This window comes from Larimichthys crocea, chromosome XIX (assembly GCF_000972845.2).
Source record: "Larimichthys crocea isolate SSNF chromosome XIX, L_crocea_2.0, whole genome shotgun sequence".
NCBI lineage: Eukaryota > Metazoa > Chordata > Actinopteri > Sciaenidae > Larimichthys > Larimichthys crocea.
The window spans coordinates 10,167,927-10,190,678 of record NC_040029.1 but is presented as its reverse complement, the minus strand read 5'-3'; the positions used below and the strand labels follow the sequence as shown (position 1 = coordinate 10,190,678).

Genomic DNA, 22,752 nt, shown 5'->3' with positions numbered 1-22,752 from the left:
TGATTTTATTGTGTTTGTTTATTATTTCGTTACTCTAGGAAGGAGATTGGATTGACAGAAAGGAGAAGGAAACACGCCGAGGTAAATAGGCTAAGAAAAGTCCAAAACACTGGTTTGGCAGTGCATCATCTGTAACGTAGCCAAATCTTTGATACAAACATTACCAAAGCTTTGGCTCCATACAGTAGGTTTGTTATTGTAACCATGTCTCCTTGAAATTACATTTATTTACTACTGGTACTATGTGGTTTCGCATTGTGAGTCACATATACTTTACAGAAACTAGATTGTTTTTGATGTATAACCACTGACAGTATGAAGAATGGACAGTGTATGTATGACTCACAAACATACAGAGACGTTTTGAAGCTCAAAATATGCAGCTCTGGCCGCCACCATCTTGGCAGTCCTGCCACAGTTGTCATGAACGGGGAAATCAGCTACAGAGACCAAAACTGTTTTTTGTACCAGGCTGTAAACATGTTTATTTCTGCTGTGAAACATGGGGACTTATGGAGACTGACTCACTTCTGAAACCAGGCTCAAGTGGACGTTAGAGGAACTGCAGTTTTTGGCACTTGCTGCTTGTGTATAACGGCCAAATTAATTCATATCCTGTAACAAATTGTCTGAATTGATCTCTTCTTGCACATTGTGATGACTCTTTCTTTATATCTATGTTTTATGCATTCTTTAGGCTGTGCGTGGCTGAAATTGAGATTTGGATGATGAACGTGCTGCAGGATGAGCAGTGTGAGAGATCAATACAGCAGAATTAAAGGATTGTCTGTAATGTAGAGAGCGCTGCTCGATAAAAAAACAAAATGGACTAGATCATCCTGGAAACATCTTTCTGTGATGTTCCTCTTTATCTCTTCTCTTGGCTCGTTACACTGAGGTTTATCAGGCCTTTTAGGCCGGTGCTGAGATTAGGATTCATTTCCTGTTTGCCTCGTCTCTGATGGTGAAGTCAAATTTGTGGATTAGGTCAGTCTCTGACCTCCTTCCCCCTCCTTCCTCCTTCTCCTCTGCTCTCTTTGCCTACTGTTTGACCCGTTTGGCCTCGGTCCTCCTGGGAGGAACATTCAGGTCAAGACGAATGTAAGGCGAAAAATGCAACGTCGACATCAAGAGTCCAGACAAATGGCTTGTTTGTTCAACCCTGCTCTCTCTGTTTGTGCCCATGCAGTAAATATCGACCCGCAGGATGTGCGCGAGGAGTTGATGTAATCTTGGGTGACTGATAAGATTGTGAAAATGTTAAATTATCAGCATGTCATCCTGTAAAAGTACAATTAATGAGCTTGGAGATCAGATATGAAACGCTTCAGATATTTTATCATGAGACGGGCTGTGGGAGTCAGATCATTAGTGCAGAAAAGAAATAAGATAACTGTTTCACTCATCAATCAATTATTTTCCACAATTACAGTTAACGTGCATAGTTTCTTAATTAGTCTTGGGTGCACAAGATCACAAGCTCTACTTACTTGTGAATTTATCATGAGAGATTAAAAACACAGGCTGAGATCACTGATGCAGACTTAGGTTACATAACAAGCAAGAGACATATCATTTACCGTGACAGTTAAAACACGACTTCACTTGTATTCTTGTCAGGCTCCTGATATTTTTGGGACTGGGCTGGAACTACACATCTTTCTCTGTCCTCATCCTTTCCTCGACCGCCCACCCAGAAGAGACATTACTTCCTGTGTGTCCTTAGTGTTTTCTTCTTCCCTCTCCACTTCCTGTCTCTCTCTCTCACTATAATATCCACTTGCCTCCCTCAGAGAGTAATTTATGTGGTTTTGTCTCTTCCCCTCAATACGCAGATGAACAAGAGCTTTAATAAATGTGTGGAGAAGCTGAACAAACGCAGATGTTCTGGAAGTTCAACACGTTATATTTCGTTTTTCTTTAATTTGTGACGTGACCTATCACTCCAGTTCATCTTTCCTTCAAATTAAAATACACAATAAATACAAAATAAAACAGTGGTTTACATGTTTTAGTCTATTTGAAAACAAATTAGACATTTTCTTATTGCAAACCTTTGTACAAGGAATGTAAACTTTCTCTTGCATATCAGTAACTTGTCCTACGAAAAATTGCTCACTGGGCGATTGCAGCTATTTCGGGTTAGAGAATTCCTCTTGCTGAGTTTGGCTGACTTGCTGTTGGCTCCCCACACAAATGAACAGCCTCATAATTTACTTATTCGACTCTTTGAGGCTTCCCAAACTAGAACTCAAATTCCAAATATACAGTTATTTGGTTTATTTTGGGACAGAGATTCCTCAAACACTACCGCCATCGTTTCCTGGCGCCTCCAGATAGTGAAGCAGGAAGTACAGGTGTCTGACTTCCATGCAGGAAGCTTCACCTTTGCCTTTTTATTAACAGTAACCATTTCAACACTGAACTCTTTCTCTAACCTTAACCATGCAAGGTGTTGGCTTGACAGTTTGCAGCCGTTTGGGGTTCAGTGTTTTACCCCCAAAGACCTTTCAGTCTCGTCTTTGGCACTGTCTTTTTCTCGCTAACGAGAGGGCGAGTTAAGCAAGCACCCAATACTGACACAAACCGTGATTTTCTTACTATATTTGGTAGTCCTAGTTTCCTTGAATATAGCTGGCAGAGTTGTGTTATGTCACCTGAAGGCTTAGCTGCTACCTCCAGAAAGACTTCTACCTGCTACCAGAGGTGCTGAAGGCTAAAAAAAGGAACTGTGTTACTTAGCAATCCCACTTTCATTTTTCACCGTTCGTGCCAATAAAGTGGCTGTTGAAGCTGCAGCGGTTTGTTCTGACTGTTTTTGGCGAGTTTTAGTCCAACCAGGGGGGTCCAGCCGGAACATTTGATGGAGCCTCTCCTTTGAGATCTCGGCTTCCTCCCTTTTAACTTGGCCAGCGCCCCAATTTCCTCATCTATAATTCACACAGACGGCCTCCTTCTCCCCAAACACACACACACACACTCCCTCAGGCCAGTGCACGCCTCCATACAACACACACAAACACATGCATGTTTAATACATCAAAGCCACAAGGGGTTGTGGTTAAGATGAGGAATATGGAAACATACAAAGACAAGTTTCAAAATAAAAGCACAGAAAACAGCATTTATATTTGTTATTTCATTCATTTCTTAAAGAATTTCTATCGAGTCACTCCATACTACTCTTCCACATCATTTGAGAGTTCATATACTCACTCACATTAAGCGTTTACGGCTCCCTATTATCGTCCTCACCGACTTCACTCCATGTGAGCCGGTGAGTAATTGCATCTGTGATTCATTTCGTCTTTTCTAATCACGACTCTCCACGTTGTCCTGAACTGCTTTATTCAACAGGGGCCTCTGTGTACTTGGTGCAATCATACCGAAGTACAGAGAGAAAAGAAGGGACGCCATACAGAGTAGATAGAGGGGCTAATGAGTCGAACTCTGCCAGAAGGGAGGCTCGTAATTAAGCCAGAGAAATAAAAGAGCAAAGATGAGCATGAGAGAGCAAAGACACCGACAAGCAGATGATTGTAGAACTAGTTTAGGTTTGATTTAGACTTAAGCAAAGATTAAATGTTGTGATTCAAGTCATTGTGTACTTTTTCTGTATCAAACCAGACCACGAAACTCGACCAAATGATGTGAGTGCATAAACATGACCAAAATAATTAATAATACTGCCGTCACTAGGAGCAGATGTTCTCTTTGAACATTTTTGTGACATGCCAGACATTTCCTCATTACATGAACAACAAATCTAATCCAGGAGACAGGGTTGATCATAATTTCTACAATTTCACATTCATAACAGTCATAACGAGCCCAAAAACATGAAAACCTCATGAACTATTTCCATTGGGATGAATGGAGCACCGTTTTGGAACATGACGTTCAGTTCACAGACAAACCCCAAGGTTAGCATCAACTCCTTGAGAGAAAACAACTTGAGTGAGAATCTGCTGAAGGCAGGCCATAACTGGGTCACTGGGTCCTTTAGGTACCTTCTTCTGACGTTGCTAACAGTGGACAACACATAAAAAACATTCCACATACTATTGATGCTCAAACCAAACACGCTCTGCCCGTCACATAACCTACAAGCTCAAACACATGCGAGTGAGCGGCACTTCTCCAGACTGCGTTATGAAAACCGGGCAGGACCAGGTGCAGGTCTTTGTGGCCCTGGAGGCGACAGCTGCTCTTAAGAGTGGAGACAGGTGGGAGGACTGGTCTATGTTCGTATACATGTAGGTTTTTTTGAGTGATCTGACACACATTTATCAGTCAACATGATAGGACAAGGTGGGTCCAAAATGAGGCCTGGAGGCTGTGACTTCAAGAATGTGAAGACACTGAAAATATTCAGTTTTTAGGGCAGACGACAGCTTTCTGAGTGTAAATCAGAGTTAATTATATGCCCCTATGTTCTCACTTCTCATGTATTCACCAACTCTACTGCACTCCACCCAAAATAACACGCTGTCTCTATGGTTCACCTCGTCTTTGTCAATGCTTTGACGTGCGGCTACATAACCATCAAGCATCTCTTGTCAACAGACACTTAGGGGCATTTGTCAAAGTTGATGGTGGTGTTGAGTCGACTGCAACGTCCCTTTCTCCTTCAGTTTGCCTCTGCAAATGACCTACTTTACTTTTCATCTCTGGTAGACATCAAGAGAGGCTGATGTTGAGAACTACTGTTGCAGATGGCAGCGGCCAGGGCCACGACACTGAGCTTCAAAACGGCTCTTCAGAAACCATCCATGTTTTTTACAGTCTATGGTTGTACAATGTCTCTCTGTAGGTGACAGACAACACAGTGTCTGTCACATCTGTAGTGACGTGCCCTCCAGTTCACCTTCTGTCTGTCTCTGTCTACATGGCTGTTGGGCAGCTGCGAGGCGAGCTGTCTTTTCCTGGCAACCAACTTCAGATGACATGGCATGGCTTAGGAGGGCAGGACGAAGGGGCAAACACGCCCTCTCCCTGTCATCTTTTTTAGGGTCACAAATGGAGTCCTGTGCCCCTTGATCATCCTCCTCTTTCTCTTCATCCTGCATCCCTCCTCCATTTCTGCTTAGCTCATGCCCTCAGAGGAAGGTCATTGTTTGGCAGGCTGGGGCGGTTGGTTAACCAACTTTACCGCGCTCGCAGGACAAAAATCAGTGGGAGAGAGGGACATTGTTTTGGAGTCAATATCGCCTCTCGTTCCAACTGCTGTTTGTGAGCGAGGCATTTGAAATATAACGGAGATCGTAGATGTAGGTGTTACAGAGAGAGTGTGAAAGAGACGGGCATTGTTTCAGTAGCTTTCCCGCCTTCACTTCTCCAACCGTCAGAAACGAAATGAGTTCAGACCAGAATCAGTTCCAGAATAATTCTGCCTTAAACACAAAAGTGAACATAGAGAAATTTTTATGTCTTTGAGTCAGAAAAAGACAAAAATCAGAGGGAAAGGATGAGTAGGAGGGAGATGACATTATCAAAACAGATAAAGTCAGGAACACGAGGGGGGAGGAATAAAGAAGAGTGAGAGAGAAAAAGGGGGTAAAGACATGGAGTCACTCCATCATCATCACCACCTGCTCACATCAAAACCCTCACGTCCACCCCGAAACCCCCTCCGAGCCGAGGCGAGCCGTCAGTAAACTTGTGACAGCCAGCTCTGCCGACGCTGACAGTCAGAGTAATATGTCCTGCGGTCTCGCTTGGCTTGGTGTCACTCCCACGGAGAAACCACCAACAATCTGCTGGCTATGAGTCGCTAACCGCCCAACGGCCACATGCCATCGCAGCCTCAGCCTCTAAATATATCACAAATGGGCATTATTTCAATTGAAATTATGCTTTTTTTCAAAGAAATTTCAAAGATTAGGGGTTTATATCTCAGCAGGAGCACTCTCAGGGTGAACTGTGCTGTCCTGCCGGCTGAATAATCAGCAATGTCTAGACGAGGTACGTCACAAAGACTAAAGGCCACCAAAACACAGAAACAGCCCGTGGCTTTATCACAACATCAGCTCTGTAACTTTAATATGTCAGCAGCAAATATCCGGAATAATTAGAGGATCTCTGCAAACAAAGGGGGGATGATACGCAGGGAGAAACCGGCTCTTTGCTCCCTGATGTCCTAATTTCTGCTCCATCATTTTCAAAGCAATAAGCAGCTGCACAAAACAAGGTAAAATAGACGTCTTACCTGGTGGGGTAGGGCGAATACTCCAGCTTTTTGTCTGACAATGAGGGCACAAAGGGAGGGAGGGGGACGAGGCAGCGGCTTCTGCAGAGAGAGGAGGACAAAAAAAGATTCAGGAGTCTGCGATGGTTGATGCTTTTTCACCGGCGACTGGAGCACACACACTGAGCCAACCGGCATGCTGTCTCACGTAGATCTCCACCCCCCACCCTGCAACCAAACACAGCGTCTCCCCCTTGCATTTGGGGAGGGGTGGATGTCTGTGCATGTGTCAGTCACATTAATTCACGTTTGAAATGGATATGAAGTTCATCCAACCCCCCAAAGCAGCACACTTCACTCTCCCTCTCTGTGGTTATCCCATGGGACAATTCGGACGTTATGAATGCATGAAACATTTGAACATGACAGTGTGTGTGTATATAAAAAAGGAGGGGTGCTGGTGCTTGTTGCCCCCGTGCTGAATAATTCCTCTGTCCTGGTGCTCATTTGCAGGCATGGCCGACTGCAGCCGCAGCAGTGAAACAAAGGCAGAGAGAGAGACTGCAGAGGCCAGAAAAGCAGAGCGAGTCGGTAGCACCGAGCGCTGACTGCTGAAAGCCTAATTCCCCGCTCATTACTCACAACCTCAAACCACATGAAATGAAATATATTTATAGTCCGGAGGCTCACAATGGTCCAAGTCTTTAACCATCCATTACTAGCAGCACCAAAGATGTCAAAGATGTGAATAAATACAGAAATTATGAGATGAGAAGCTCAATCAGTATTGGATGAGTGCAAATTTGGACATTTGGATGTATTAAAGGTCATTTTTTCATGTTCAAAGCATTATTGGTAAGTGTGATCATTCCTCCTCTCCATGCTGGCCATGACAAGTGGGTACCATCCAGAGTCACGGCCCTTTAGCACAAAAATTAAGCCGCAGAGAAGGTATAACATCCAAGTTGTCATTTGTTAGCACCAGAAATAATTCTGCAGCCGATAGCCAGAATGAAGACATCCCTTCAATTTGGCTAGTATTAGTTTTGGGTTCAACTTTGGAGGACTGTCCTTTTTAACAACAGGGTTCGGCTACAATCTTCTGATGGATGATACCACAAAGTTTTGAACAATTAAAATCAGAGCCAGATTCACCAACATGAGATTTTATGATGAAGAGCGGCCAAATTATGAGTCAGGACCAGCAAAATATTTGGCAAAAATAAACATTGTTATATTCACAAATTGACTTGTATGGGTGATCAGCTTATTGTTACCATTTTCCACCCTTTGCTGTTTCATACTGGCATAAATTTGTCGTGTTAGAAGTAGGTTATTGTTTTAAGATAGACATCAGAACCTCTCCTATAACAAGGAAATGATTTAGCCCACCAAGACAAACGAGTATGACCAGAGACACTCCCCAACACGAATGCCAAAACCACACAGAGACCACTGAGGTTGACGTGAGGCTGAATCACAAAGGATACAGTCATACGCTTCCCAAACCCACTTAAAAAATTAGAGGAAGAGAAGGAGTAGAACAAGCCAGCCCTGCTCCTTCCATCCCACATCACATCCTCTCCCAGTCCCATCATTAGCTTGTCCTGTTTCAGTGGGGGGGTTGAAAGAGCCATCAGTGTAAGACTGTAATCAACATGTCAGCATCGGTGACTGGATCAGGTTTAAAGGAAGCAAAGGAGACGTTTAAAATGGCGGTGGAGAAATAATCCTGCCGTCAAATTCAATATGATTTTTTTTGTTAAGAGGGTTGAGTGGTCGACCCGGGCAGTGCAGGATGAACACAAAGAGACGGGAGATAACGGAGAAAATAGGGAAGGTTTGGGCAGCATGGGAGGTAGAGCCTCGTGGCTCGAAGAGGCGCAGACAGTCCTGTCAACACCAGCTGCCCTTTGGGAGGCCTTTCATTGGTGTGTTGTGTGAAGGTATGGGGGTTGATGGTTATAGCCTGTTGTTGCCTGTTCCCGAGCAGTGAGATTGGGGCACTGCCAACTAACTATATCAGGATTAGCTGAACGGATCATCGCAGGATTGGGTGTAATCTGCCTGGCCCCCTTCATCCAGATTTGGACGTGAGATTTCGGAGCTTGTTTGATGTGTTGTTTGATTGAGATCCTGGTTCTTGTGCAGTGTGATGGATCATAAATGAAGCATCATCTGCTTCTTAAGGAAAACAAACTGGTGCTGACTAAATAACGGAATTTGTTTAGCTCCATGAATCCCAGACTTGCCGGGTGTATCACATCCAGCAAGCTGTCTTCCAAGCTGTCACCTCATCGGACCCGTTCTGCAAGCATGACTCAAGCCTTTTTTTAAAATAATGCAGCATCAGCACAAGCTGGGTTTTACTGAGCGGGCAAATTTATTGCAGGTGCTTGAGAAGACAACAGCGGCGGATGCGGCGGTTCTGCAGCATTGAACACAAACTGGCATTGAAGCCGTAATTCTGTTTTTAGTATGCCGTAACTTGAACTGTGGTTTACGGGACAGCAGAGAGCAGTTTATATAAATGCATTCATTGATTGAAGATCGGGGGTTAGCGCTTTGGGACAAAAAGGCGAGGAGGCCAAAGAAGGTGGAGACAAAGCGGAAATGTGATCAAAACACATGCATCTAAAGCTTAAGCATGGCATGAGAGCAAATCCCTCAACAGTTTATAGAGTCTGGAACATTTCTAGGATTTCTAAACACTGGTTGGGAACCACATACAGTGTTTGTACTGTGTTTTTAATTATATTATTACTTTAGTACTACTGATAATTGATTCAGTTTTATGCACTGTCAACAAAACGGTACACAAACTGTTAATTTACTACTACTACTTGAGTAAAAAAACAAACATCTGATGGCAAAATGTAAAAATTATTATTGATTTATTTACTTTTCTTTTTTTTATAGTTGCATTTAAATGTGTTAGTCAACTTCCACCAAAACCAAAAGAAACGTCATGATGTTACTCACTGTGTTTTACAGTAAAATACTGTGAAATTTCAACAACAGTGTCTTGGTGACTACGAATCTCTTGTTATCTCCACCTCTCCTTGAGATATTTGTTCCTGTACCTCATACACATGTTTGGGATTGTGACAGGTTGGGCACGGCGCTTGAACAAGGACTTTGGCTTCAGTGTGAGTCACGCTGTTGTGTCTATATGCAGAGGGCTCTGAGGGGATGGAGAGGATCAGCCTCTGTGTCTGGCCTAGCTGCTCTTAACAGACTGACCTCTGACCTCTGAGTCCTCAAACAGCTTGTGATCAAACAACAGAAGCAGATTAAGCCTTTGACAGCAACAAACCTTTTGTTATTGAGCAAACTGAAAGCCAATGAAATGCAGAATAAGGGAGTTTTTATGGAAATAATTTCATCTAATGATCATGAAAAACCTTCAGTGATGGAGTCGGTCTCAGCCTGACAAGCAGCCGCTAACCTTTAAACAGGCAGCCAGATCAGCACGGATTTGGCTAATTAGATTTCCACAGTCTTAAATCGAATTTACTTTTTGTTTTTCAAAGCAAACAACAAAACAAGCAGATGCCGCCGTATTTTCGACCATTTCCAGCCAAAAAGAGCACTTGTGGTTGAAAAGAGATTGCTCTTGTGATCTCTGTGATCCAATCCTCCGTCATTAACGTGCGTCTGCCAGGACAAGTGATTACTCGGTCCATGTCTGGGTGAAAGTATTAACATGGCACTGACTGTAAGTCATTACAGTTATGTATGTGCTGAAGTAGACAGTATGGAGATGACAAGAGCTTCATGTGTGAGAATACGTTCATGGTTTCATTGGTCTGACTGTCTTGTCTCGTTCTTAGATTGAACTTGCTGGTTCAAAGTCAAAACTAGGCCTGCATAAGCACTGATTTTACAGTTTGGCATGACTGAAACTTCAGTACTAAAAGCTACCGATTCAATTTGATGCGAAAGATTTAGAAAGCTTCCATCTTAAAACACTGTGTCACACTGTTCAGGCCTCCTTTCTCCACCTTCCCATTCAGCTAACCAAACTAACTCTCCTGCCGTGTAGGAGTGAGAGTGGGAAGTCCAATTTTGCAAACGGTTTGCTGCCGTGTGGTCGTCATTTGATTTATTTTTGAGCAAACTGCTGCTGTTAATGTATAACAGATCACTTCCTGCACTCCATTACGTCTGGGTGGTTAATATAAAAGCTTTAATGAACTCCGTGCAGACAGAACATATCAAAATTACTCTGCAGAAAGCTACAGTTTTATTTACAGTCGGCTTGAGAAAAGTCCTTCAGCGCATAAAAACCCTGAGGTTTGTGAGAGTGCTGCCTTCCTTGTTTGCAGCTGCCAAGAACAAATACAAGTGTGCTCATTTGCCAAGAGTGAGCGTCACACCATCTCCATTCATAACACAACCAGAACACACCCTTCTCCTTGTGCCACAGCTGGAGCACAACTGGATAAAATATGGAAAGTAATCCTTCAGTTCATCTTCTACCGCCCAGAAAGACGCCCTCTGACTCCCAGGGCTGTATGTTGTCTCACATTCATGTGCATGTACACAACGTGGAGGTCACCCTCCCACACTGACAGGCTAAAGATGGCCTCTGCGTGTGTGTGTGTGTGTGTGTGTGTGTGTGTGTGTGTGCTGCTCTTGGATAGTCGTTCCTCTCTGATATAAGCAGAACACAGGAAATTCCTCAAATGTGAAATATGCCTCTGAGAGGCCCGTTTAAAACACAGATTTGAGTAGAGAGACAGGAAGTGGAGAGCCTGTGTGTGTTTTACAGCGGGTGGAGGAGGAGGGGGGTGGGGATGCTACGACCGCGGGGTGAAAACGCAGTCAACTGCTTTTATGGACTTAAATAAATTTGCGCCTGTCTGTAGGCGTGTGCCTGCTTTACAGTATATATCAGCCGTGTGCCCGTGTTGTGTGTATATGTGTGTGTTTGAAGGCTGCAGCTCGCGTGCTCCTTGCTTTACACTAACCACAGGGTGTAGCCATGGGCTTTGAAGTCGTCCCTACACCCTGGGCTGAACTCAAACACAGGCTACCGAACAGGAATCCCGTATTACTCCATGGAAAAATCACAACATCACAGAGAACACGGCGCTCTCTATTCCACTTCACTGGAAAGCAGCACAGGGCGGCTGCAGCTGACAGTTATTCAAATCATCATTTAGTGTATAAAATAGGTCCATCCATTTTCTTCCTCTTGGTTGGTTGGATCATGGTGGCAGCAGGTTTACCAGGGCACTCAGCTCCTCTTCTAGAGGCGTTCCTTGGCTAGATGGGCTATGTAGTCCCATCAGTGGGTTCTGGGTTAGCTCCTCCAAAGGAAGGCACCCAGTTGGCATCCTAATCAGATGCCCAAACCACCTTAGCTGGCTCCTTTCAGCTTTCTACTCTGAGCTCCCTCTGGATGTCCAAACTAACGTAGATTGTAGCTTCTTGCTCCACTGGTGTTACCCTTAGAAGGTAAAAACCACTCTTAGATTTGACTGATTCGGGATGCATCATTCAGGCGCTTACAGCTTACTTTAATGGACTCAGTTCATGCAGTATCTTTGCCCTAAGGTGCTCGTCCTCCAATTTTAAAGCTGTCTGTTGCTCCTCTGTTGGACTGTGTAATCCTCTTCTGTCCCTGCAGGGTGTCTGAATGCAGCAAAGCAAACAAATAATTCATCTCGTAGCAGAAGGTCAGAGATGATGCACTCACACCTACGCAGAGTGCACACAAACAAGCGAGGCGATTTAAAATGAGAATGAAAAGTACTCCACATAAATCCCATCACTGTTTGATATCTAAGTGTTCAGGGCAGGTTACCAGCAAGGAAGGGTAAATGGCTGTAATTTGTAGAAGGGATGTCCCCGTTTTTAAGCCATTTCCTGTTGATGGGAGTTCTCAGGCCTGGCGTCCACGTGCCATCTGCTCTAAATTAGCACCTACACAGGGAGCACTGAGATCTGGGCACCAGTGGTCGGTCAGATGCCGGAGACATAGATGTGGAGCTCCAGAGAGAGATCAGCATCAGACAAAGGTGAATATTAGACACTGGAAGATGAAGCGAGCAAGCAGTGATGGGGAGGGTTAGGGACTCCTGCTGTTCAAGCACTTTGTAACCACTTCAGTCCCCATAATCTTTTGCAGAATTTTGCAAGAATACACACTCCTTTAGGATCCAATATATCTGAATTATTAACAATTACACCCACAATCAATATATTGTTTCACAATTTCCAGCTCTTGGAAACACCTGTACATCTGACGCTGCACTAGGAACGAGGAGCGAAAGCGAGCAGCTGATCACTCCTGTAGGGTTGCTGTGGTGTTTAAAGCTTGGAGGAGAGAGGACACACGTGTCACTGAGACGCAGTGAAGAGCGGAAGTTTCTGGAAGTCATCAGAAACAGGGAGGAGGAAGAGGGAGGAGGAGGGGCAGCTGTGCAGGACGTTTACTGCAGCGCACACAGCATAGGATACAGTTTGCATTCAAATATAGTCAACGAACATGGGAAAAGACGTCAGCACAGAGCTACATCCTGGGTTAGAGTTTCACGGGCTCTGGCGTGCGAACACGGAGCTTCACACTGGCTAAGTCTAAACACCAACACACGACAAACAAACACAGAAAAACATCCCCGGAGCCGGAGTCAACAGCTGTCAAGTCTTATGGGGCAACTCTGTCATTCAGAGGACGCATGAGAAACCGCCCTGTCAGTAAAGCATCCAAAACAAGCAAGAAAAAAAAAGAAATGAGTCATGGTTGTTGGAGGCTCAGGAATAGACATGATGTTGATTTTTGGCTGCACCGAGCGGGGAAAAACTGCGAGCAACACCCTCGTGATAAATGAATAACAATGTGTTATGTACTGAGTGAAAACAAATCTTCAGCTGCTACTAAAAAAGTTGACTTATGGATGGATTTTTTCCCTCACCATTCCATGCAGCTGTTGGCTTCAAATCATTTCTGTATAGCACACATGCATGTAAAAAGCCCTCCATTGTATGGCATCACTCTCCGTTGTTTTGCATCTTTTTGGTAACATTTAGTAACATACAACGTCCATTCTTTCTACTGTCAATGGATTATATATGGCTGTGACATGCTACATAGTGTGCAATAACAATTGCAACAACAGCTGTCAAATGTAAACCTCGAGGCTTGGAAATTACAAAATTTGTAGATAATAAGCTGATGGAATAATATCAACAAAGCAGATGAGGCATAAAAAAACATCGATAGCAGCAAGCTGACAGTCTCTGGATGAAAGATAATGTATTAGACACAATATAACTATTCAATCATCTCAAACAGACGGCCTTTTAAATTGCATTTTAATAGCAAACACCAGTGAACAAATGTGCAATCCTTCCACATCTAACCTCCGTCGACAGGAAGCATCTCCGCAGTGCTTTTCACCTCGTGGTACTCTGAGTGCAGGCTATTAGTGTAAGTGATACAGCAATATTGTGGTTAGAGTAGGATGGCATGCAGGGGAGGAGGCAATAATATGAGCCTGGCTCTTAAGGCAGATGAAGGAGGTCAGGTGGGAAGGGGGTTCACTGCCAGTTTCCATTAACAAAAGAGGAAGTAGTGAAGAATGAAGCTGGAGTTATTAAGAATAAAGAGCAGGTTATACATGGTGAAGAGATAATGACCGCCTGCACTTGAGGGACTCAACGGTGAGGTCATTCTTCATTAACTTGCTTGACATTTACATGCTTGGAGCCAGCTGCACCTCAGGACATGTCTGAGTATTCCTGTTGCATCTATAAAGTCATATTTGTCAAGTCCTATAAGAAGACATGAAAACTGATTAAAGGTTTAATACAGTCAATATTTTACTGCACAGTTGGTGAGGCTGTGTGGGCTACAGGTTTCTGTGGGGGTTTAGGAGGCTGCAATGATAGTACTTTGTTTCCATGACACTGAGATGAGTCACTATGGCTATGGCTCCATCGGGAGACAAAGTTAAATATGAGACCCAAGGACTGCGATTTATTGGCACAGTGGTCATGTAGTGAGAAATAAAAGGATTGGTAAGCTACAAAGTCACAAATGGTTTAAAATATCTCATCTTTTTTTGAGAGGAACCTGTTTTTATAAACCGTCATGCAGCTGCTACGTCTGACAAAAGAATGAAGACAACTGAAATTTTCTACAGCGTCAAACAAAACTCTGCGAGGTCAAGACTCCTATCAACACAAACCTTGTCTGAAAAATGACATTGAGAACATTCCTCTGCAGTCTCCACCACCGCCTTTATTTCATGAGACAAAAAATATGAATGTAAATCACAGATGATTCATGAAGGGGTAAAGGTCGCTGATACACAGCTGCAACTCAAACTTGAAGATTGAAAATTGAAGGATTGCCATTAAATTTGGTCCAGGCATTAGTGATCCCCAGTGGATGAACTCTTGACTTTTTCCCAAAGATATTAAGTTCACTGTCATAGAGGAATTTGACTGACTCAAAATGATAAATAATAGTTAAAAGAGCTGGCGATTCAGGGCAGTCGGGAGCGTAGTGGGTTAAGCGGCCGCCCCGTGTGTGGAGGCTACAGTCCTCGCTGCAGCTGGCCCCGGTTTGAATCCAGCATCGGACGCCCATTTACTGCATGTCACTCCCCCTCTCTCTGCTTCCTGTCTGTCTTATCATTAAAGGCCAAAAAAATAATCTTAAAAAAAAGAGCTGGCGATTCATCTCATAGTTGACAACTAATTGAATCAAAATTATTGACATTTTAGCTTCATAACTGAATTCAGTGGATAATTGATTAACAACATTGTTATGTGATTAATCAATGAATACCTAAATGTTTGCAAACGTGTTGAACTAATCCACAGAGATGGCTGGAAAAGGTCAAACAATAAAGAAACAGAGCAGAGGTGAAACTAAAAGTTCAGAGTTTGGGCTGAAGTCTGAATCATTTTTTATTCATGCCCAGTCAAAGTGTTGACACAGCCAGAGTGACAGTGCCAGAAAGATGAATGAGCCCTCGCACAGGTAAGTTCATCCACTTGGAAAGGACACCAAGCAGTGCTGCTGTCAGTGCATCATCAGCGTTCACCATGCATCCATCAGCTCTGCAGCAGAGTGACTGTCACTTCGGCATTACGTAAGTGGACTCACACATACTGTATGCAAACACACACCCACAGAGGAAGAAAATTCACACACAAAATAAAACAGAGACACATGCAGACACAGTCGCATGTAGACGGGCTGAATTATACGGCGCTTTGTGTTTTCATTACTCAGATGTGGATGCAGATTAAAGCGCCTTGAATCTCCAGCTCCGTGCCTTTGTGGTTATATCACAACTGGTTCACATGTCTGTTGACGGGATGCCGCCCAGCACAGGAAATAACTGGGCTCGAGAACATACGAGCTACTGCAGATAAAAATGCATTCCATGTCTTTGGGTTCGGAAAAGCTCGAAGCTGTGCTGAATTAGCGGTGAGAATATGGAAGATAAAGGTCGGTGGGAGAGGGGGACTATCTGTGAGTCAACGATCTGAGTGGCTGACTTTCCTGTTTGTATCAGCACTCTGTTGTGGAGGTTTCATCTGATCTGGGTGGGAAACTTTTGGAGATATTTGTCAGTTATCATGTTTTCATTCCAGAGTTATTTACACTTTTTTTGATCATTTAGGGCTTTCTTACTGTACAAATGCAATGCATTTCTCTAAGGGGAATGAGAAAGGTTTTATTAAGGAGTTGGCGTGCTTCAAACAAAGTGTTCTCTGGTGCAGTAAACAGCATCTGAAACCCACGATTTCTGAAAGACTACAGCCACACTTTGGCTTCATCCACGAGGAGTTTTACACTAAAAATATAATATTCAAGAAGTTCTAAATACAGGCTGACTACAAGAAGAGGGACGTCCTGCAGTGACAACCAAAATATACTCTATTATGTCATCCAAGCACAATCCCACACACACACACACCAATTGAGGCTGAGCCGCTCAGAAAAAGACAAGCCTGAGAAGCATTCCCACTCAAAAGAGTGGGAGCCAAACTTCAGCAATCCTGAAGTTACGTGTAAATCACGTCTGCTTCATTTGATCAGCTGACAGTTTTAGAATCAGCCTATGACGTTGCACCAGCAGTGATTAACTCATCTGTCCAGAAGCCTCTTTTTGACCAGGCGACATGAGGGGTCATGCAGAAGAAGTCTATTATGCTATGCTCCATTGCCTCTGGATAGAGGGGGCAACTTCTTTAGATTTCTTCTCTATGGATGACCCCTGTTTGGAGAAAAGCAAGGGGTGAGGGAGAGGACTAAAGGGGGATGTGGTGTGCTTTGATTAGGGTGCAGAAGTGGCAATCAGCCTGGCAAGCCTTTAGGGCACAAGGAGCTCAAGGATTTTTCTCCCTGCCCCGTAGTGAGCATGGACCGGGAGGCATCATGGGCAGCCACCCCCAAAGGTAGAAAAGCAGATGGTGGGGGATTAGCATCTGAATGTGGACATGCAGATCCACGGGGGGTCTCCCTCTTCTCCAGCTTCCCCACAGGGGATAGGTAAGCTGAGGAAAAGGAGGCTTGGGAGCGACAAAATCAATAATTGGCGACCCACGGTGTGCAGACAAAAGGACTGGGAAAAGCTGGTGGCTTTAAACCGAAGTGATTTTGCAAGAGAAACAGCTAATTACAGACTCTGCTTGGGAATATGCTTCTGAGTTATTTCTGCTGCAGTCTTTCTATACATATTTCTGTGTCAGAAACAAGCCTGCATAGACAGTAGTAGGAGATAGCAATCAGGCTTTGTGCTCCTGTAGACAGCAACAGAGATAATATCACACATACCGAGTGACGCAGCTTTGAAGTTCATGTTTGAAATGTTTGGATCGGTGCTACAGTCAGAAAAAAAACATGCTGGTATCAACAATGGATTCATGGTTTTCTTACCTGATGGAGGAAATGACCTACAGTGAGCGTATTAAATGTCATTTGCGCAGAGAGAAAAACATGCAGAAGCGAGGTGGATCATGTCATGTCATCTATGGACCCCAAGCTCTGCAGGATCTCTCCCTTCGCCGCAGTAAAAGGTTGGCTCCTCGACTTCTTGCATAAAAAATGTCAGGCGGTTTAGATGCAGAGGTAAAACACACAAGACAGGTTTGCTGTTCCTGAGAGGCCAACGAATTGAACAGGTTTCTCTGTACGGTCATTAAAAGCAATACAAAGAACACTGAATATAAAAGTTTACAAGGAAACTGGGGCTACAGTTGGCATGTGATTTAGATGCCAGGATATACGACATGACTTAAATTATAAAGACCATGCATTAGGAAAAGTAATTTTATTAGTATTTCCATCAGAAAGTCTCATTATCTAAGGAATTTGCTGACTAAACACACACTGTAGTACTGTATTGTGTGTAATCAAATTATTTATTCTGGTCATTCTCCAACAGATTTCTGTTTTAGGAAATGCTCAATGAAAGTACAACACATCACAGCACACATGGAAATCTAGGCCGTATCCCCAGTTTATCACCAGCTAGTGTCGGCATTAAAACGGAGACTACTTTCCTTCCCAAGAGGCCATTCATTAAAATCTGTTGATGCACTAAAATAAAGCTATCTGCTCCCCTTTCTACCAGGATTTATGCTCTGTGATTTAATGAGGTGACCTGAAGTCTCCCACCCCACCTCCACTTAGACAGCGCCTTGGGAATACATCCCCTGTCGTACGTGTACATCGGCTCTGTTTGTGGTTTCCACTCAACTTTTTTGGTCCTTTGAATGCTAAAAATGGCTCAAAGAGAGGCGGAAAAGAAATGAATGTTTTCCAGGCTCCAGCCTGTATCCTCTTACTACAGAGCGAGGTAGAGCCACACAGAGGGTCTACACACTGGTACTCAAAAAGGGTCATTCCTTTGAGGGGCTTGTTTCCATGGCAGGGGTTGCCTTGGTGAGGGGGGCCCTTGATGGTCCCAATAGGCCAGTAGGCACAGTCAACACTTCAAAAACAACACAGACAGTTTGGGGAAGAGGATCCTCGTGAATGAGAAACCCACAACAGTGTAGTATGAGGGTGCAACAAGCATTTATATATGTATTCTATATAGTATTCATTTAAAAAATTTAATTAATTGGGATTAGTTTAGAGAATTTCTGGTATTTACCTAGATGAGCTAGTTAAGGGGACCAACATATCTGCAAATCACCCTTAGGGGGGCTTAGATGTACCAAAATGGGTTCAGGTTACAGTGATAAAGCAGTAAAAAAAAAAAAAATGACCTGAACAATTAATTGAAAATTGTTCATGATATTCCTTCATTTAATCAACTCATCATTTCCAGGGTTAAATGGTGGGTAAACAGAACTCTGCAAAACTAGGACTCTGAGATTATTGGTGGATTTGCCCGAAATTACATCCTTCATCATCCTCATCTCCCTCTGGCTGCTACATGCCTGATAGAGGATGTTAGATTTGCTGGTAAGTCCTTCTTCAGACCCATTCAGGGGCGGTCACAGTAAAAACTCTTCTTGGAAGCAGGCCAGGAGGTCGTCTACACACACTCAGCTGCTGTGTTCCTGCAGTCCAGTTACAGACTTACAGGAACGTGATGTACCATCAAGGCATTCATGCCATACATCTGTTTCTACGTTTCACACTGGCTTTACAGAGCTGCAGTGTGTGAATTGGTGGGGGTTTCCGTTCAACCAAAATACAACCCTGACAAGCAGATGCACACAGGAACAGAGATGGACACTCACAAGTAAATTAACAGTAAAAGGGATGCTCTGGTTTCATTTAGGAAGCTACAGGCCCGGAGAGGCCTAGATCCTTGTTGACTTTTTCCATGACATTAGATTCCCTTGATGGATCAACTGAAAAACATGCTCACATTGAGAAAAAACATAATAAAAACATGCAGAAGCCTGATGTTCTAACAATCCATTGACTCTGACAATGAGGCTCATTGATTCCTACATGCCGTGTATTAGCCTACAACTGCTGTTTGCGAAAGGATGGAGAGAAAACAATCTAGCTGTTTAGCTTGAACATCTGGAAATCATAAAGGCCGCAGCGCTACATGGTTTAGCCTCTGTGCTAGGCTAACAGAAGGTCCCTGGCCCATTCAGGAAGAAGCTGAGGCTCATTAGCGGTTTCTTCCCACTGTTGGCCCAGGTCAGGGTCTGACAGACCAGACCAGTCTCCAATGTAACTGCTGTATGTGCTTCTAGTACATCATTTAGGCTGCTATTAAGTCTCAAAATAGTTCCGTCTTTGATGGACAAGTGAAATTTTATTTTCCCTTCATAGATTTTGAAGAACTCATGCTTTTTGGGAACGCAATTAAACATGATTTTAAGCATGAAAAACCACTTGTTGTCCATCAACAAAAATGTATTAAAACCGAAATTTCTTTCACACTTGACCTTTAACTGCAAGGCCAAAAAAATTCTAGCCCAGGTTTGGTGATTTTCTAACATTAAAACACATGCAGGGACACAGCTGGCTACATATAGCAGCAGACACCCACCATAATATTATCCAGAATATGTCAACAGCCCAATTGCCTGCATTCTCATGTGCCAATTAGGGGTGTGAAACCGCAATTTAAAGCTGAACTATCCTTATATGTCATAACCGCGCTAAGACAGAGACGCATAAACTTCCTGTAATAGCTCCGTGTGAACATACGGCACATTTTTTGTCTTGGAATGTGTTGTTGGGCACCCGTCCATGCAAACTGATCTAAATAAGGAAAGCTTTCTAGAGGAGGGGAAAGGTTTGAGGCACATGCTCAACATGGAGTGGATTTGCTGTACTCGAGCCAATTCAACTTGTACAAGCGCCCCGGTAGGCGGGTTGTATTCTTTGTCTCTCTCTACAGCCTGTCATGTACAAACCTGCCATTATCACGCTGACCTCAAGGATTAGCTAACATGGTTGCAACACAAAGATCGGAAGCAAAGGAGAATATTACGGATGCCAATATTGGAGTGTGTGAACGCCCTGCATGAGAGTATTCTCTGTTGATGGGCATTGTCCGTGAGGAATGAATAGAGACACTAGCTGTCAGGGCTTATTTGGGAGACTGGTTGCTAGTCAGCCGTAGATGGAGATGGTTCAAGGGTAAGCAGGGTGGATGAATGGTTAGAGAGACTTGCCTGTACCGAGGACGGATCTTATAAAGCCACATAAACAGCGTTTATCAAACTCAATACACTTGAAGCTTGCTTGTTCTCAATGAGAAAAGTCTGCTCAGAACCAATGAACTTAAAGCATCTGTCCATACTTTGGTTGTGAGACGCAGGTATTCATTTTAACAGCTGTTTCAACAACATCTGGACTGCAGATTGTACGTGCTGCAATACAAAGAACTGGAGGGCTTTACTTCATATTCTTGTCACCTTAGCTGCTACCCAACAGCTTTTTCCAAGGAAATGTCCATCTGTCCTCTGTTGCAACAGCATGTTGGTTTGCTTTCTTTAATACAATGTCCTTTTTAAAGTTCCTGAGCAAGACATTTGGCATGTTTCCACCAAAATGGGGCACAAAATTTCACCAAATTTTTAAGGAAAACCAGTAAGAGAAAATGCAAATGAGTGCATGTTTCCATTGACTACTGTTATGCAAATATTAGGAGCTGGTTGGTTGAGATAAATAGCTGGTGGCGCTTATTTTCCAGGGCTCAACAAGACGATGTAATTCAAGGAAACCCACCTATTGACAACTGGGCCGTTCAGCCTTGGAGATGCACACAATCAACTTAATTCAGCCTTTGAAAATGGATTCTTGCTCCACATGCAGGTTGTTTGGTTCCTGTGTGACGTATGTGAATTAGATTAGATCCTTCTCACAGTCAAGACTTAATCGTGTACTAAAGCACAGTGCTGCCAGCTCGCATTAGACACCTGTAGTGAAAAGGTCTCAGACGCGATGAGCAGCAGGAGGCAAAGACGCATCGCAAGTCCTCAAACACCTGCACTCATGGCACCAGACTGCACTGTTCACCTTGTTCAATGACACCAAACCAGAGCGGACACAAATATCTTCTAAAGAGATCTACATCATCTCTTAAATACATCCAAACCAGTTTAAATCCACAAACAAATCCAGAAACTGATATTTACCGCAAACAATGTTCCAATACAATTCTTTCCCAAGAAGAAGCACCAGCCAACATGGCGTGTCTTAATTTCAGTGGAGCGCAGAGTGGTTCTGTGGTTTCAGGACTTTGACAGCGCACCTAACCAGAATTGACGTTGGGAAATATACTTAACGTTCCTGCGTGGTGCAGGGAGGTGGATTGGGTTTCCCAGTGGTTGGAAAAGCAAGAAGTGGCTAAATGTATAGCTCACACACAAACGCTCATAATTCACACAAACGCAGAAGGAGTACACTACAAGTAACTTTAGATCTCACAGCTTATGCAAGTAAACACACAGACACTAACTCAACTTGCCGTTCCCTGATTAAGGTCATTTCAATTACTTCATCAGTGATTAGACTCAGCCCAATCTGGCTTGATGGAGGCTTGTCCTTACAGGAGAGGCACATCTCAACTGTAATGCACTTGTCAACCCCCCAAACCAAGAAACACCCAAGTTGAAAAGGGCAAGGAACTCATTAATTGATGAATACACTGTATGTGTGGTCATATGTCCATCTTCCAGCCCATCCTTTGCATTGCTTGTGGGGTTAATTGACACCGAACAACGTCCAAGGCTTACTTGAAATCAATAAACATCTCACTGGAAGGAAACTCTCTGGGAAAAGGTCTTTCTAAAAAGAAGGTCATCTTTCTTTTCACCTTTCTTTGGCACATAAGAGAATATCTGCCACAGCCTGTTGGAGCTGGACTTTGGCAAAACCCTGCAAGTTGATATGTGTAAAACAAATTCCTGCATGTTTATTACACTTTGTATGCAAGCGGACTGAAGAATCAGAGGCAGAGACAGCTGAGATTTTACCGAAAATACGACATCTGCAGCTTGATATTAAGGTGTTGTTTTTATGATATAATCACATCCATACCAGCGGCCTTATGAGCTAATCCTAAAAAAAACTGGAGTGCAGTTGCATGTGAGCGTTAATTCCTCTCCATAAAGGAATGTTTTCACATCCAGACATGGGAAGTCTACGGTTCCTGCTTCTCCTCGGCATGTGGAGGCTGAGGCGACACTAAAAGGAGGCAGGTTTGGAACAGATGCACACTTAATGGAAGCCTGGACATTTCTAGATTTGTATCTATGGCTGAAAATATAGAAAGAAAAAGACATTAGAACCTATCAGGGCGAGACTTCCATTGTGGCTTGAAGACATGGAGAATCAGGGTCTCATTATAACAGATCAAATTAACTAAATAACATGAAATGTTTTATAAATTCACCTCTTCAAAGGGAAAGCTGAGCTACCTTTTGCTGATGCAAGCTGGCAATGACTGCAAATGCAACCGACTGTGGCAGACAAGATGCCAACTACGAGCTGGGCTACTCCCATATCCACAAACCATGGTTCATGGGCAAGACATGAGCCAGTATACACACGCATACACTGTTATGACTATGGTTAAATAACCTCTACATGCTCAAGTCACTGCCTTTCT

The 22,752-nt window shown here is 43.5% G+C and overlaps 1 protein-coding gene across 5 annotated transcripts in view; it reads right to left on the bottom strand.

The window, feature by feature from the left end:
* The window catches only part of LOC104929357 (microtubule-associated protein 2), a 46,179-nt gene that overhangs the window by 22,842 nt on the left and 585 nt on the right, over window positions 1-22,752 (bottom strand). For all 5 annotated transcript variants that reach the window (XM_027291408.1, XM_027291405.1, XM_027291404.1 and 2 more), the window contains exon 2: window positions 6,209-6,289. The gene's annotated coding sequence lies outside the window, so the exon portion shown is untranslated. The remainder of the gene's footprint in view (window positions 1-6,208; window positions 6,290-22,752) is intronic.